This window comes from Akebia trifoliata, chromosome 16, assembly GCF_017979445.1.
Source record: "Akebia trifoliata isolate Shusen 1 chromosome 16, ASM1797944v1, whole genome shotgun sequence".
Taxonomy (NCBI): domain Eukaryota; kingdom Viridiplantae; phylum Streptophyta; class Magnoliopsida; order Ranunculales; family Lardizabalaceae; genus Akebia; species Akebia trifoliata.
In genome coordinates this window covers 19,764,670-19,780,094 of record NC_141390.1, presented here as the reverse complement: position 1 = coordinate 19,780,094, position 15,425 = coordinate 19,764,670, and the positions used below count along the sequence as shown (strand labels likewise).

The following is a 15,425-nucleotide window of genomic DNA, read 5'->3' as shown; positions in this document are numbered from 1 at the left end:
TAGGAGCCTTAGGACCTAATATGAGTAACAACAACATAAAAGAAATTGGTTTCATACACATCTATAAAGGCAAGTTATATGGAATCAAAATAACAGGTCATGTGCTATGAGGAGTATTTATGTAACTGAAAGGAGTAAAACGATCGCTTGTCCATCCAAGTTTAAAATTCTGAGGTTCAAAACCAAATGACGGATACTCCTTGTCTAAAGCTTTCCACGCTATAGAGTAAGTCGGATGCTTCAACAAGCTGTCTTTTATACAACTATTGAAATGCCAACTAACTTAATCCATCATTAAATAACTAAGACAATTACTATTGCCGCACCCACTTTTACTAATGCTACACCAATTGGTGTGGCGTTAAAAAAAATTATGGTGGCACTGTTATTTATATCCATTAAAATTCAGGCTTAAACCTTAACAATAGCCGATTCGAAATTTCTTCCCCAAAAAACCCTAGAATCTCAAATCAAGGACTCGATTCGATTTCTTCTCTCACGACTCTATGCTTGTTTATTTTCGATCTCCGCTCAGAATATCTTCTTTCGCGATTTAGTATTTCGGATTTACTATCGTCTCTCTCTCGATCCCAACAGAGAGTCTTCAATAATCCAAAGGGATTACGAAATCAAGCGAAGTTTGACACCATCTTCTCCGACAAAAGCTTTGCAGGTAGTTCTCTCTCTCTCTCTCTCTCTCTCTCTCCACGTTGTTGTAATTGTAACCCTAAGAAGAGGAAGAGATGATGGGGCTGGTTGGGATTCACTGTATATGGAATTTTTTCAAATAAATCTGATCTAATAAGATCTGTTTCAGGGAATGACATTAAGAATAATTTTAGAAGTATTAAACAATTTAATAATTTCGGAAATCCGATTAGTTTTGATTCTCAAGAGGGATCTATCTATGTGATTGTTGATTAGTTGGTATTTTGTGTTTCTTCTATTCCTTTCCCTGTGTTTTGGCCTGTTTTGTCGAACAAGTTTGTCATGTATGGCTGGTGTGTTTGTTGCATCACATTGGAAGCTGTGTGTTGATGAGGTTGAGTTAATTTTTTGCTGGAGTTTTAGTTCTGACCCCTTGATCAAACTTTGGCTAAACAATCCTTCAATTTTTTGTTTGTTGAAGAAGCTCTTATGAGAATTTTTCTTTTTTTTCTTTGTTTGTTTTTTATAAGTAAGCTTTAAGGTTTGCAAGGTGTGCATCTCAGTAATTCAGACTGTAGATATACTTGCTCGAGAATGGCTTACCGTTATTGTCACGCATGAGATCTAACGTACAGTATGGACCTATGTTTTCTTTTTTTTCCTTTTTATTTATTTATAAATGTATATGAAAAATAAAGTATAAACTTCTATTTTCAATGTTGTCTTCACAGAGTGGTGGAACAGCTTTATTTGGATTGGACAAGGGTTTTATTTTAGTTTGAAATTGATTACTTGATTGTTCTTTCATCTTGGTTTTATTAGTTTTTATTAGTTTTGCTGTTGTTTGTAGTCTACCTTTTGAGACCTTTGTTAAAGCTTGATTGATTATCTATATGCTTGTTATAATTGTTATTTAATTATGGAGTTGATTTGTGCTGCTACTTCAAGTTCATTCTGAAACGTCAATTTTTAGTGGTTGGGGGGATGCTCTTGGGTCTTTAAATTAGGCGTGGCAATGGGTGGGATTTTAGACATTCCATCTCTCTAGTAGTTGGGTTCGACTATTTTTCCATATTGGTGTCTTAGAAGCACTTACGGGCTTGTCTTGATCAAGGTCATTATGAAAAAAATCATGTTTCAACTAACTAAGTTGGCTGGTTTTTTTGCTTTCTTCATGCATCCACAAAAAAGTGGGCCAAACTTTCCACATAAATGTCTATGATAGGATTGGAATGATCATATTTGGTGGAAGGAGGGGGGGAAGGGAGTATTATTTTTCTAGCTTGTATTATATATAAAGTTCTTTAATATGAGATTTTAGCATTACTTAATTTGATTTTAGCATTACTTAATTTGAATATAGGTATCTAATTGGATTTAAATACGGAGACCAGTGATATTTTTTTTTTCTTTTTTCCGGATTTGAATTCATGTTAATTCATTTTACTTATAAAAAAAACTACAGCATGTTTGGTGAACTAATTCATTATTTTTCTATTGAAGTATCAGTTCATAGTGCAATGAAACTTATCTCTCTTTTGTTGTTTTAAGTTTACTATAGCACATTTAGTGATACTTTATAAATATGGCTAGCCTCAGGTATCTTCTGTTAGTATCAATCTTGTAATAGAGACAACACTTGTATCGCTTGTATCTGAAGCCAAGGCTACACCGAATTAGGAGAGATAGTTGCGAAGCACTTGACAAATTGTGGATTTAAATCTTTCGAGGTTAGACTTTTGTACGATATTAACATTTTTATGACCATCCATCCTTAACACATTAATATGTGCCTTAGTTGGCTACACTTTTTATTTTTGTGGTTGTGATTTATGTTCTTCTTAGCCTCTAATTATAATGTGAATAGAACTTTCGAAATTATTATGGACAAAAAAAAAAAAAAACAAAAATCAGCATAATGTGATTTCTAGTAGTTGGATTCGAGGTGTCTTAGAAGCACTTACGGGCTTGTCTTGATCAAGGTCATCATATTAGAGGTTCTGCACAACACCATCTTATTTTGAATCACAACACATCTCATACACTGGATGCCACCACCAATATCAGCAACTAGGGAAGGTTGGCAGCCAATGTAACATTATGGCACCACCACCAATCTCAAAAACTCTTGGTTAATTAATCTTATAGTTTCTCATTGTTCTCAGCACCTAATATAACATCAATTAGATGTTGTTTAATGGCAACTAGGCCAATTCAATCTGTTTGTTGTAACCTTATAAAAATTGCAGTCAAAGCTCTTTCAATAGAGATCACTATATCCATATAAAATTTGTAGTCAAAGCTCTTTCAGTTGCTATGATCACCAGATCCACACATAGTTAAGTAGTCATAACAGCCCATTTGAAAAACTGCCATCTATGATAACACCCCACTCCCACCAATATCAGACCACTGCCCAACAATCCCACATTTGCATATTCTTCTTTACCATAAAGTCAGGAAGAGCTTTACCACTCTACACACCCACACAACATTTCAACTTGTCCAACTCACAAGAACTCCTCTTTTGTATACTATTTTATTTTAACATTATAACCAATTCATTTTATGTGAATCCATGTTTATAGAAAGTAGTAGAAAATGATATTTTGAGAAAAATATACATTTGTATGCATGAAAAATATAAATTTTTCATCTCATTCAACATAAATTTTCACAAATGCTTTCAGTTGTAATTTTATTATCTTTTTGGTCTTTCCACTTATCCATCTCAATATCCTCATCTTTGCCATGTTCAATCTATTTACATTGTTTCTTCTTGACAAGCAACATTTTTATATTGTCCAAGTCATTAAGTTAACTTGCTGAATATTTAGCATAGGTAAGTAGCTTTAAATTGTGATAAAAATTTTGTAAGAAATACAAAATAAACCTACTCCAATGAACAATATTCAGATCCAACAAAAACTTAACCAATCTCACATGCTAGAGGACAGCACAGCTAGTTACCAAATTAATTTAATCATGTATAGGGGCAGAAGCAAGGAATTTGGTTCATACTGTAGGCAGTCCACCAGCCATGCATATTGGCTGATTTGGTAATGTCCATGACACCACGAGTTTTTTTTGTCATCCTTGTGTCTCCCTTTATAAACAACTCTTTATAAAGAAACATGATAATTCAAAGCATATATATTACTGGCATAAAAATTTACAGCATACTTCAAAGCATATAAAGATTTAAAGACTTCTATAATAAGTATACTTCAAAGCAAATATACCACACAATGGTATGCTAGAGCAACTAATAAAGTTCTTCATATAACAAAATATATTAATGCTTAATTTATCACCCATCACTGTCAATATAACAAAATTGTTTAATATCTTGTTTTGTGCATTTCGAGGTAAAGATACGTATTTCTTATCACAAATAAGAAAGTGTTAACTTACGCAAGTTGAATTATCTAATGAAGAAAAAAGAACTTAAAAACCTTAAATTCTCGACAATAGACTCTTAACATATAACTATAATATATTAATGCTTCATGGTGATGAGGTGTATCTGAAATTCCTTTGACATAGCTCTTCTCCATTCTTGATGTTTAACAGCAACTGTGATAGAGAAGGAAGTTGTGTGGTTGATGTACAAGGTGAAAAGACATGATGTAGATGGTTATTGGGTGATGTGTTGGTTTGTAGACTCGTGAGTCCGTGAGCATATTCATTGTTGGCTATTGCATAGTCATCTACTAACCATAGATCCAACTGAAAATTACTTAACAATTGTAGAAAACCCAATCTTTCTTCTTCTATTCTCCTTGTAAATTTCCTCTTCTCTGGAGCTGAAAAAAGGGTTTTGAGGACATCAGTTGGTTTGTAGAGATGATTTCTTGGAGATAAGAGGGTTAGGTGGCCTTGTGATTCAATTGGAATCTTGGGTCAGCAAATAAATGCTGCAAAGTGCAATATCAAGGACACCCATATATGGAAATTTTGCTTCACTCAAGATCAGGATGTTGTCAGGTAGTTTGCTCAAGACTTCATCTTTAGTACTCAGCAAAAAATTAGTCTTTTTTTTTTTTTAGTTTTAGTTTTATTAACAGAGATGATACTTTTATGCTTATTTCAATATTCTCATTTTAGACTTTGTTTTGATGGGTTTGATCTTGTTTTCTAATTCCTATCTATTTTAGTGGTATGTTCATGTATCTGTGAGATAGGTTTTAGCTATGGAAGTCTTTTATTGGAATGGGAATGTGATATTCTTTTGCTCTTGATCCCTTCTGTGAGAATAAATAGTGGGTATTTGTATTTTTATTGAAATGGGTATGATAAATTTTTGCTCTTGATCCCTTTTGTGAGAATAAATGATGGGTTTTTGTATATTTTATTTGGTGTACGCGTAAGTTTACAGCTCCATCTATCTAGACTTGGCCTCATGCGTCGGTTCGGTTGTCCCCATTTCTCTCTTTCGTAGAAGAAACTCTCTTTCCATTCCACATTGCACAATTGACTCCCCAATCTTATATTATATATATCTCTCTCTCTTATAAAAAGGCTAAACTGCTCTCTTATAATTTCTCACAACGTTCGTGTTTCTCTCAATTATTGATTATCAATCAGATCAACCGTTTCTAGCAGTTGTTGCTTATCTTATCTGCCCTTTGTTTTCCTTGGCTAGATATATAGACTTGTTTTACTTGTGAATTGGAAGAGTTTGAAATTGTATTCTTCAAAAGATATGGATTATGTTCTTCTGTTCAACTTATGTCCGGTTGATGATGACCGATTGTCTCCACAATGAGCCCACTTTCTCATGTACGCCCATCCTTCCACTTTTCTGCATTGAACTATCTAGCACCCTTGGTGTTAATTGCTATTAGTTGTCTTCTTTACTATAATCAGGATCAGATGGGTGTCCCGTTCCTATATGGAATAGGAACCATGTCTATGTGGCACATTTTGGTTGGACTTTAAAACACATCAGAACCCTAGCCAAGCCATTTTCTATGAGGCACACATACCGATTTGTTTAATCTCTAACCAAAACGTTCCACGTAGACACTGTATGTTGTTATAGGAATGGAACATGGTTTCAACATTTGTGTGGTTGGAGTATATCTTTCAAGTCACCAAGGGATGCATATAATGGTATTCTTCAACATTTGTGTGGTTAGAGTATATCTTTCAGTTGTTATTTTGCCAATGCTGTAGAATTGTATGTGACTGACAGCTTCTATGATGGCTGGAATTATTTGGTACATTAACATGGACAAAGAAAATTTGTGATTTACAACCATTATTGCCAAATTAGTTACATCTGTAATTAGATTTCAATCCAAATAATTAAATACCATAAATGACCTTTAGTTTTCATTTATAAAAGATATAGTGATTCGGCCCCATATTTTGACAAACAATAGTGGTTAATAAAAAAAAAAGTTTGACAAAAAAACGACGGTTCTAAGCCATCGTTTATATCTATTAATTTAATTTAAATTCGACAAAAAAAATGATGGATTTGGGCCGTCATTTTATTTTGACAGACCATAGCCGTCGTTTTACATAATACTTTGTTGACACGTGCCAACCGTCGTTCACTAAAAATGACACCGTTATTTACAACTGCTCTTGCGACGGCGGGGGCCGTCATTGTTCTTAAAAAACGACGGTTTTGGCCCGTCATTTTTTGTGAAATATGACATAGCCAAGTTCCCACAGGATCTTCTTCGATTCGTAATAATTCTTTGGCAATTTTTCACCAATAGAAAATACATCTTTTAACAGTTCGAGTAACATATCAAATGATTTATTACTCCATTCATTAAGACATTTCAGATGTCACAACTTTACAAGGAAAAACAGTTTCAAAAATTTAGTGCAACCCGGATATAACTTAGTTTTGGCAGCTTTCAACATTTCATAAAACTTGTTTGCATCCTCATTTGACTCATCTAGACCGTCATCACTCGACTCATTAACATCTTTACAATCATAGTTTGGGATTTCAAATGCATCGTGTAACATGCCTTGCATATCATCATCCTCTTTGAATTCATCAATTCTATATTCATCTTCGAATGTCTCACCATGAGGATTTTATTTACACTTGGGATGGGATTCATTGTCTTTCTCGTGAGTAGTGTCTTTTTGTAAGGTCCTGCTAAGTTGGTCATCTCGACTAGCCTAATTCTGTTTTATGAATAAATTGTTATTTATCAAAAAAAAAAAAAGAAAAGATAATTACCAAAACGTGACAAACATTATTCCTGCTCACTGTTCATTTTAATAAATCAGCAAGATTGAGCGAGATCGTCACTTTAAAAAGAACATTGAGCCAGAAATGGAATTTAATCATATTCAGCTCCTGAAACATGTATTTTTTTTTACAAATGGACTCAATGGGTTCAAACGAATTCAGTGGCGAGTGAACTGGAAATTCAACTTACTTTAGATTGACTTGGCCGAGTTTGAGATTGATAAAACGAATTTAAAACTTAGGAGAGAAGTAAAAATTAAAGGACGATAAAGAAAGGAAAGAGAAGGGAATGTAAAAATTAAAAAGGTACAACAGGAAAAGTAAAAATTAAAGAGAGAACCTGTGGTGGAAGAAAGGAAAAAAAGTAAAAAAAAGAAGAGAACTAATAACATATATCATATAAATCTCTATTTATCCTCCGAAAGACAAAAAAAATTCTCTATCACAGTACAAAAGAAAAAGAGTAAGGCTAGATTTACTAAATCTCTATTTAAAGTACAAACTTCTATTTACTTTAAAATAAAAAATAAAGAAAGAAAAAGAAACCGAGAATAAAAATAATAATAATAAGATATTGCCTAGATCATTTCCACAGACATGGCCTCTTACATATATCAACAAATAAAAAAATACAGGGCCTCTTACTCCCATATGAGAGACAACCACTATAAAATCCTCCAAGGAATGATCTATAAAGCATGAACTAAGCAACTTCTTTCCCTCACCTCTCTTGTTCAATCTCACTCTCACAATCGCTTTGCATCCACTTCTTCACTAGAGAATGGGGAAAATCGGTCTCAGCAATGAAGAAACTTGGCCCACAGTACTTACTGCACCTCTTTCATCAAACTTCAATGACAGAATCCGACCCCTTCTCGACGCTGTCGATAACCTTCGCAACAAAAAAATCATGCAAGAAGGCATAGATCTTCCCACCATTGTTGTTGTAGGAGATTATTCATCATTCAAATCAAGTGTGCTTGAATGCCTAGCTGGCATCAGTCTCTCTCGCCGCCAAAGCATCTCCACTCGTGTCCCCCTCATAATGCGCCTACAAAACCATCCGACACCCGAGCCAGAACTTCAGTTGGAATATGAAGGGAAGGTTGTCACCACCGACGAAGACCACATCGCCCAAGCTATTTCTGCAGCTACTAATGAATTAACAGGTGATAGTAAAATTATTTTCTCTAACACCCCCTTGACTCTTATTGTCAAAAAGAAAAGTGTTCCTGATCTCACCATGGTTGATTTGCCAAGTATTCGACGACCTGTTCAGGGACAACCTGACCATGACTATGAGAAACTTTCTAGTATTATAATGGAGTATATAAGCCCTAAAGAGAGTATAATCCTCAATGTTTTATCAGTTATCACTGATTTCTCGGCTTGTGAGTCGTATAAGATGTCGCGGATAGCAGATAGAACTGGTGAGAGGACATTGGCTGTTATTACTAGAGTTGATAAGGCTCCTGAAGGGCGACTTGAGAAAATCATTGCTGAATATGTTGGTACTGGGCTTGGTTATGTCTTTGTGAGGAATCGTGTCGGTGGCGAGACCTTTAAAGAAACTATGAGAGAGGAAGAGAAACTGTTTAAAACTGACGCAATTTTGTCTACGATGGATAAATCTATCCTTGGTATCCCTGTTTTGTCTAGAAAACTTGTTCAAATTCAAGCAAATAACATATCCAAATTCTTGCCTGATATTGTGAAGAAGATCGATGAGAAGTTGAGTCAGATTGTATCTGATCTGAAACAAATGCCTGAGAATTTTTCTTCTGCTGCTGATTCAACGACAACTTTTATGCTGATTCTTGGATCTGCGAAGGAGTGTCTGAACAAAATCTTCATCAGAGGAGAATTCGATGATTACCTCGACGAAAAAGAGATGCACTGCGCTGCTCGAATAGCACAAATGCTCAATGAGTTCTCTGAAGAACTGAAGTCTATGTCCAGTAAGAAGCTCTCCACAGAGGAATTTTTAATAGAGGAAATTAGAATTTTAGAGGAAACAAAAGGGATTGGACGTCCAAATTTTCTTCCTCGTACAGTATTCCTCAATATCTTACAAAAAAAAGTGAAGGAAGTATCGCTCAAGCCAATTGAATTCGTTAAGAAGGCTTGGAGTTACATGGAATGTGTGATTGTACGCGTGCTGTTGCTTCACTCAGAATATTACCCTCACCTTCATTTTGCTACAATAAAAGTGGCACGTAATCTAATTTCAAAGATGAGAGATCACTCCATTGATCGAGTGCTTGAGATTTTAGAGATGGAAAAGCTCATAGATTATACTTCTAATCCGGAGTACATGTCAACATTGAATGGTCTCATGGCACAACAGGAGACCTTCATGCAGGTCATTAATGATCCAAGCAAACCGACAAAGTTGAAATTTGAAGTGTTTGGAGAAGTCGAAGTAGGTCATCTGAGAGAGTATCCGTTGATGTTACAGGAAGCGTTCGAAATCAAAATGAGACTAACTGCTTATTGGAAGATTGTTTTGAGAAGGTTAGTTGACAATTTGGGACATCATCTTCTGTTCAGTGTTCATACCCTTGTGAACAAAGAGACGGAGAAGGAGATGATGCAGCCAGACAATAGAGGGATCGAAAGCATGATGGATGAACTACGTCGTATTACTGCCAGGCGTATAAAGCTGATCGAGAGTATTAAGTTACTTAAGGAATCTAAAGAAGTTGTGTGGAAAGGATGCAAGCCCATCAACCACCCTGCCGATCCCAACCACAACCTCATCTTCCTCCCTTACCCGGCCTATCCAGATGGCAAATTCAATTGCGATGCATGTGGACAACAAGGTGATGGCTTCTGCTACCATTGCAGCCCTTGCAAGCTTGACATTCACATGCAATGTGCTTTCACACCCTTTTCAGTCAATCACACATCCCACCCTCACCCTCTCAACCTTGCCTTCTGTCCTACCAACCAAACCAAAACCTTCTCCTGCCATATATGCCCAACACTCGGGTCAAACCACTGGCTGTATTGATGTAATAAATGTCAATTTGATGTCCACCTAGGTTGTGTAATGGTCAAGCCCATTATACCAGGTATGAAGAAAACTTAACCATCATAGAATCGATGTGTTAGACGCCATGGATCTAACAAACCCGGAATGTGTCTCAACACAACCAAATTACTATATATATAGTATGAGTGTGCGTGTCATGCAGTGTGTTAGAAGCAATGGAGCTAGTGCATAACAGTGGTGGAGATTGTGCTGCTTTGTGTTTCTGGTTTTATTTTGTTATGTTGTTTGTCACAATGGAGTTGGTGCATGGCAGTGGTAGAGATTGCGCTGTTTTGTGTTTTTGGTTTTAGTTTGTTCTATTGTTCGTCTTATTTTTGTGAGCTCACTAGTAGTAGTGTACAACTTTTTCTATTATTGAAGATTTCAAAATATAGAACTTGTTCGTATTCTTTCGTCATTGAGTTCAATCTTCAAATGACCCATCCTTCTCACTAATTCACAACTTAGCCCATTTAGAAATGTTAAATTGATGCAGGGTGAAAAACAATCTTTCAATTAGTTAGTTGATTCTCAAAAGAATCTAAACAATTGGGCATAAAAAACTTGTTGATTCACACAAAATACCAAGTAATTTGAAAAGAAAGAGAAAAACTCTCTAAAAATACATAAATTTTATTAATCAAAATTTGTTCCCCCTGATGTGGTATAGGAGATGGCATATACCTGTCTCAAAGCATGGGAAAGAAAATATGCCGAAACCCAACTTCGTTAGAATGACTCTGGAAGACCCTAGTTCAATTGGAAATGGCCCAATAGTCAACACCATTTGCAACTTGATTGCTTGTGTTAGATTTTGGCCGAATTCCATCGTTTAGGCCCTTAAATTAATATATATGCTTGTAGAGGGAAATAACTGCTCAATTATCTTAGCCGTACCGTGTCTAAGCCGGTTAAGTGGTATCATACGCAGATCAGCATATGGGCATTACCCAATAATAGGGTAGGTCAAAGTAGAGATCTCCTTAGTCTAGCTAGAAAAGCAACACAATACTGACTGAGACCTAGTCTACCAAGTAGGGTAGACCTGGTCAAAGAATACCCGTAAGCCTGATATGCGCACGTCAAGCCCAGAGATTTCGGAGAAGATCTCCCTCGTATAGTATAACCAATCCAAAAGTTTCCCATTCCATTTGTGAATCCACAGAATCAGGGAATTCCCCGAAATCATCGCCGTGAGAGGGGGAAACCCTGATTTGCACTAAAGGTCCATAAATAGCACAGTGAGCATAGAAGAAAGGATCTTTTGACAGATTGGAGGTTTAATCAATTTTTTAGACTATTTCTCTAACTTGAGCGAAAGAGTGATTTTGGCAAGTACCCCATCAACACGAGGAAAGAGGTGACAGAAGCGACTTTGAATTAGTGAGTCAAAGTCCATCAGTATTGTTCACCAGATTCTGACTGCACAAAACTGGGGTCATCTGTGGAAAATCAATAGCATATTGATTTTAGTCTAAATAATGATGAGATCCACAAAAACCACTGAAGTCAATGCATCCCTACCCGTGGCACCAACCACAGATGTTCTACTTTTGGCAATGCTAGAATCCATGAGTAAGCAGCAAGAAAAGATGAGAAAAAAATGGATGATTTAGTTGAGTAGAATCAGAATCTGAATCAACGTCTCGATAGCCAGCAGCCAACGAGACAAGATCTCCCACCGAGAGATCCTCAGCCTCGTGCTGAAGATGATCATGTTTCGAACATAGAAGGAAGTGCTCAACCGTTGATCCCAACGAGAGAAAGAAAGACAAAAGTTGCTACTGCAACTACTTGAGCAGAGCTAGCAATGGGTCTGACTCGAAAGGAGATTAAAGAGATGATCAGGAGAGAGAAGGAGATGATGAAGAGTGCTGATATTGGCACAGCAGCAGCGCAAGCTTTAGGGGGATTCAGAAGTCTCCCTTTACAACGGAGATCACTACAACATTTTTGGTCTACAACGGCAGATTTTTCGGTTGCTAAAAGGTAATTTTTCCGCTGCTAAAAGATATTGCAGCGATGAGCAGCGAAAATAAGATCCGACGTTGTTGCCTCAGTTGCTAAATGTAGCAGCAGAAAATAGGTTCCACTATTAAATGTAATATCTTTAGCGGCGGATATAAATATCCGCTGCAATAAATTAATTTTTCAATTAATAGAATATTCAACATATAGCGGCGGATCTTAGTATCCGCTGCAATACATCAATTTTAAAATAATAGAATATACAACATATAGAGGCGGATTTTAATATCCGCTGCAATAAGTTACTTAGGAACCGTTAAAAACCGTTCCAAATCTGCATTTAAATATATAAAAAGAAAAATCTTAGACATCCATTTAAAATCCGATGTCTATAAGATTGATGTTCTAAATCTGAGATTTTAGGCATAGGTTACAAACTGATATCTAAACTATAAAAAAAAAATTAAGTTTTTAATTTATTTTTTTTCTACACACCTATTACTCATAGTAGAATAGAACTAGTTGAGAAGTTTCATACCCTGTAAAAAATCCATGAATAATTATTATTTAGCTTCAAAATCAAGCTAACTACACATGGAGCAAAAAAAATTTGTAAGATGTTTCATTCATCAAAAGGTAGTTCAAATAGAAATGATTGGCATCTCTTATGTTGATGATACGGAGGTTTTTAATCATAATACTTTCTATTCGTGTCAAATGCACGAATCCATAAAAGAATAAGTATAACGCAATTAGTAGGAAGTAGCAAGAAAACAAGCATGTTACCTAAAATCCCTTGTGCACTTGCCGCATGAACGAGCATCATTTTCCCATTTGCATCACCAATGCAGTACAAATGAGGAACCTACATGTTAAAGCACCATATCAGTAATAGTTGGAAACAGATATCAAAAATTGCAAACTCATTAAGAAAATTTATCACAGACCATATTGCCATCTTTATCAGTTATTTTCATCCGCTCATCAACAGGAACAAAACCCCGTTGTGCAACACTAATTTTTCTAGTAACAAACATTCAGAAACATGTGGATACTACCAAACAATGATATAATCTGTATGAAATGATATTAAGCAAAATTGATAACAATGATCAACGATAAGAGAATAATGCAGACAGAGACAGAACAAGCATAAGAGAATGATTGCTTTCTAAATGTGCTTTCTGTGCATATATTATTAAATTGGATAGGGGTTTACAACTTTGCTTTCCCCAACAGTCTTGCTCTCAGAACCTCTACAACAACATTAATGAACTCTTTAGTACTCAAATATTGGTCCCTGGTAACCCTGCATAAAAAAACAGGAAAATATTATCAAAATCATAGTTGATAAAGTAAAAGAAAAAAATCATAGTTAAAGAATTGTGACCATAGTTAAAGATTAAATCATAGTTACCTTGCCCCATGAACCAACACATCTTTTAATGAAAGGGGAGAAATAGCCTACTTTTGAGTTCCAAAGCTTTTAAGGGGAAAAAGTAGCCATGGATCCTGACTAGGGAGTGTGCATAGTGTATTTTCTAGGTGTAAACTTAGAAATCAATCTAGAAACAAGCACTTATTTCTGTTGGTTATTATTGGTGGCTGAATTCAGTGTCTTAGTTATAAAAACCTTAAAAAATGCATAGGTGACTGATTCCATCATAATGGCAATTGTATAAGTGAAAAATATATACTAAGTACAAAAATATATTAAGTGACAATAGAAAATGACAAGTTCTACCACTCACCCTCAACCTATGGCAGGGTCATCTGTTTTAGTTTTCCCTCTAAATCACCATAGATCTGCAACAAGGACTACAACTTTAAAAGTCGATCACATAACATACTTATGATCATGTCCAATTTATGCAAGCTCACGTGTCACTTGACAAATGGTGTGTTTATGCACACAATATATGTGCACACACGCACGTACACATCAAATCACTTTGTTCAAGACTCTATCAGGTGTCAATGCATCCTAAAGATATATCTAATGATCAATACACACCCATGTCCTCAGTAACTTCGAGCTTAGGCTTGAGCATCTAAGTCAATAATACATTACTTGTTTACATTTGACTAAAACTTATCTTTCATTGATCATTGTTTTTGACAAATGGAACATTGGTTATGCTGAACCTTTTCATAAGAAAAATGTTAATATTATCCCATTAGCCGATAACCAACAAAAATTGAAACTGACTATGCTACATCAATGTCTACCTATTTGACCCGAACTAATAGAAACATAAACCATCTTACATAATAGGTCCTATGCTCTGGTTACATCGATAAGGTGGGCTTTCTTCTACTTCAGTCCCTTCATCTTTCTAATCTATAAAACCACAAATGGGGATGTAAAATATAAATATGGTCAACTCAATATGGAAAAGAGAGTAAATAATCTCAAGAAGAGAAGGAATACCTGGGTATGAGCCAAAAGACGAATTACAGAACAGTACTTCAGTTTCTTCAGCTGGGACTGAATATCTTTCTTCCCTTCTTCAGTTTCATATTTCTTTGTATACTTGGTGAATGCCTTCTTCTTCAGCTTGCACCAGTCCTTGTAAAATCTCCTCTTCACTTCCTCATTAAGATGTTGAGCCCAAACAGTGTTCAAAGAACAAAGGCCACAAGGAGTTTTCACATAACCAACAACTCCAATGATAATCATAGGGGGTCGTCTCTATTATAGTCACTGCCTCACGTGTTTCTTTCTTGTGAAGCTCTATGTTAAAAGAAAGGAACTTGTAAGTACAACATAGTAAGTAGGACATGAACATAACTAAGAAAGATATATTATAAAATTCAAGAGCATCATCAGCATCAGAATGAGTGGGGCTTGGATCAAGAATGACTATAAATGAGAAAAGGCTCACTTGATCCAGGTTTATTAACATCTCTCACAATGTGAGTCAACCCAACCTTGTATCCCATAAATGCAGTCAATCTACAAGGTTTTGTTGGGTCATCCTTAGGAAAGGCCCTCACTGCATGAATCCCATTGAGCGAGGAGTTAGAAAGTAAAAAGTGGCAACCTTGTCATAAAACAATGAACAATAGATCTAGAATATGTAGAAAATATGTCCTTGTCACTGTTATACTATTTGTGAATACCCTGAATATCATCAATTAAAAGCATAGAAAGGGCCACAAGCACAAAGATTTCCTTGTAAAATTTACAATATTTTCAAGCAACCATGTTGCGAATCCATGTGCCTTTTTTGTTCAGAATTTTACATAAGACAAAACTTCCCAGAAGTTAGGTGATATATGATAAAAATTATTCCATTAGAAAGTTCTCTGAGATCTTTACAATGATCCACATGATAAATATGTTTTTCAAAAGTTATCTTCTTATTTTAAATATAAAATTGTTATGAATCTTTTCCAACATCACACTTTGAAACTTGACTTCTAAAAATTTTACAACCAACAATGGTTTGTGTATGATGTTTTATTATGACCAACTAAGAGATAGTGTAGGAGCAGTTTGGAAAAATGTGAAAAATATGAATGGCTAAAGGGCCATTTTCTATGCCACTA

At 35.4% G+C, this 15,425-nt stretch overlaps 1 long non-coding RNA gene and 1 pseudogene across 1 annotated transcript; both read left to right on the top strand.

Moving 5' to 3' along the window:
- The first annotated feature begins 679 nt into the window (after nt 1-679).
- LOC147382755 (uncharacterized) lies at nt 680-4,735 on the top strand. Its single transcript, XR_015173966.1, has 2 exons — nt 680-2,378; nt 4,222-4,735. It is a non-coding gene; the product is annotated as an uncharacterized LOC147382755 (long non-coding RNA).
- A 2,661-nt stretch (nt 4,736-7,396) lies between these two features.
- Nucleotides 7,397-12,169, top strand: LOC147382754 (dynamin-related protein 4C pseudogene; annotated as a pseudogene).
- Nucleotides 12,170-15,425: the final 3,256 nt, after the last annotated feature.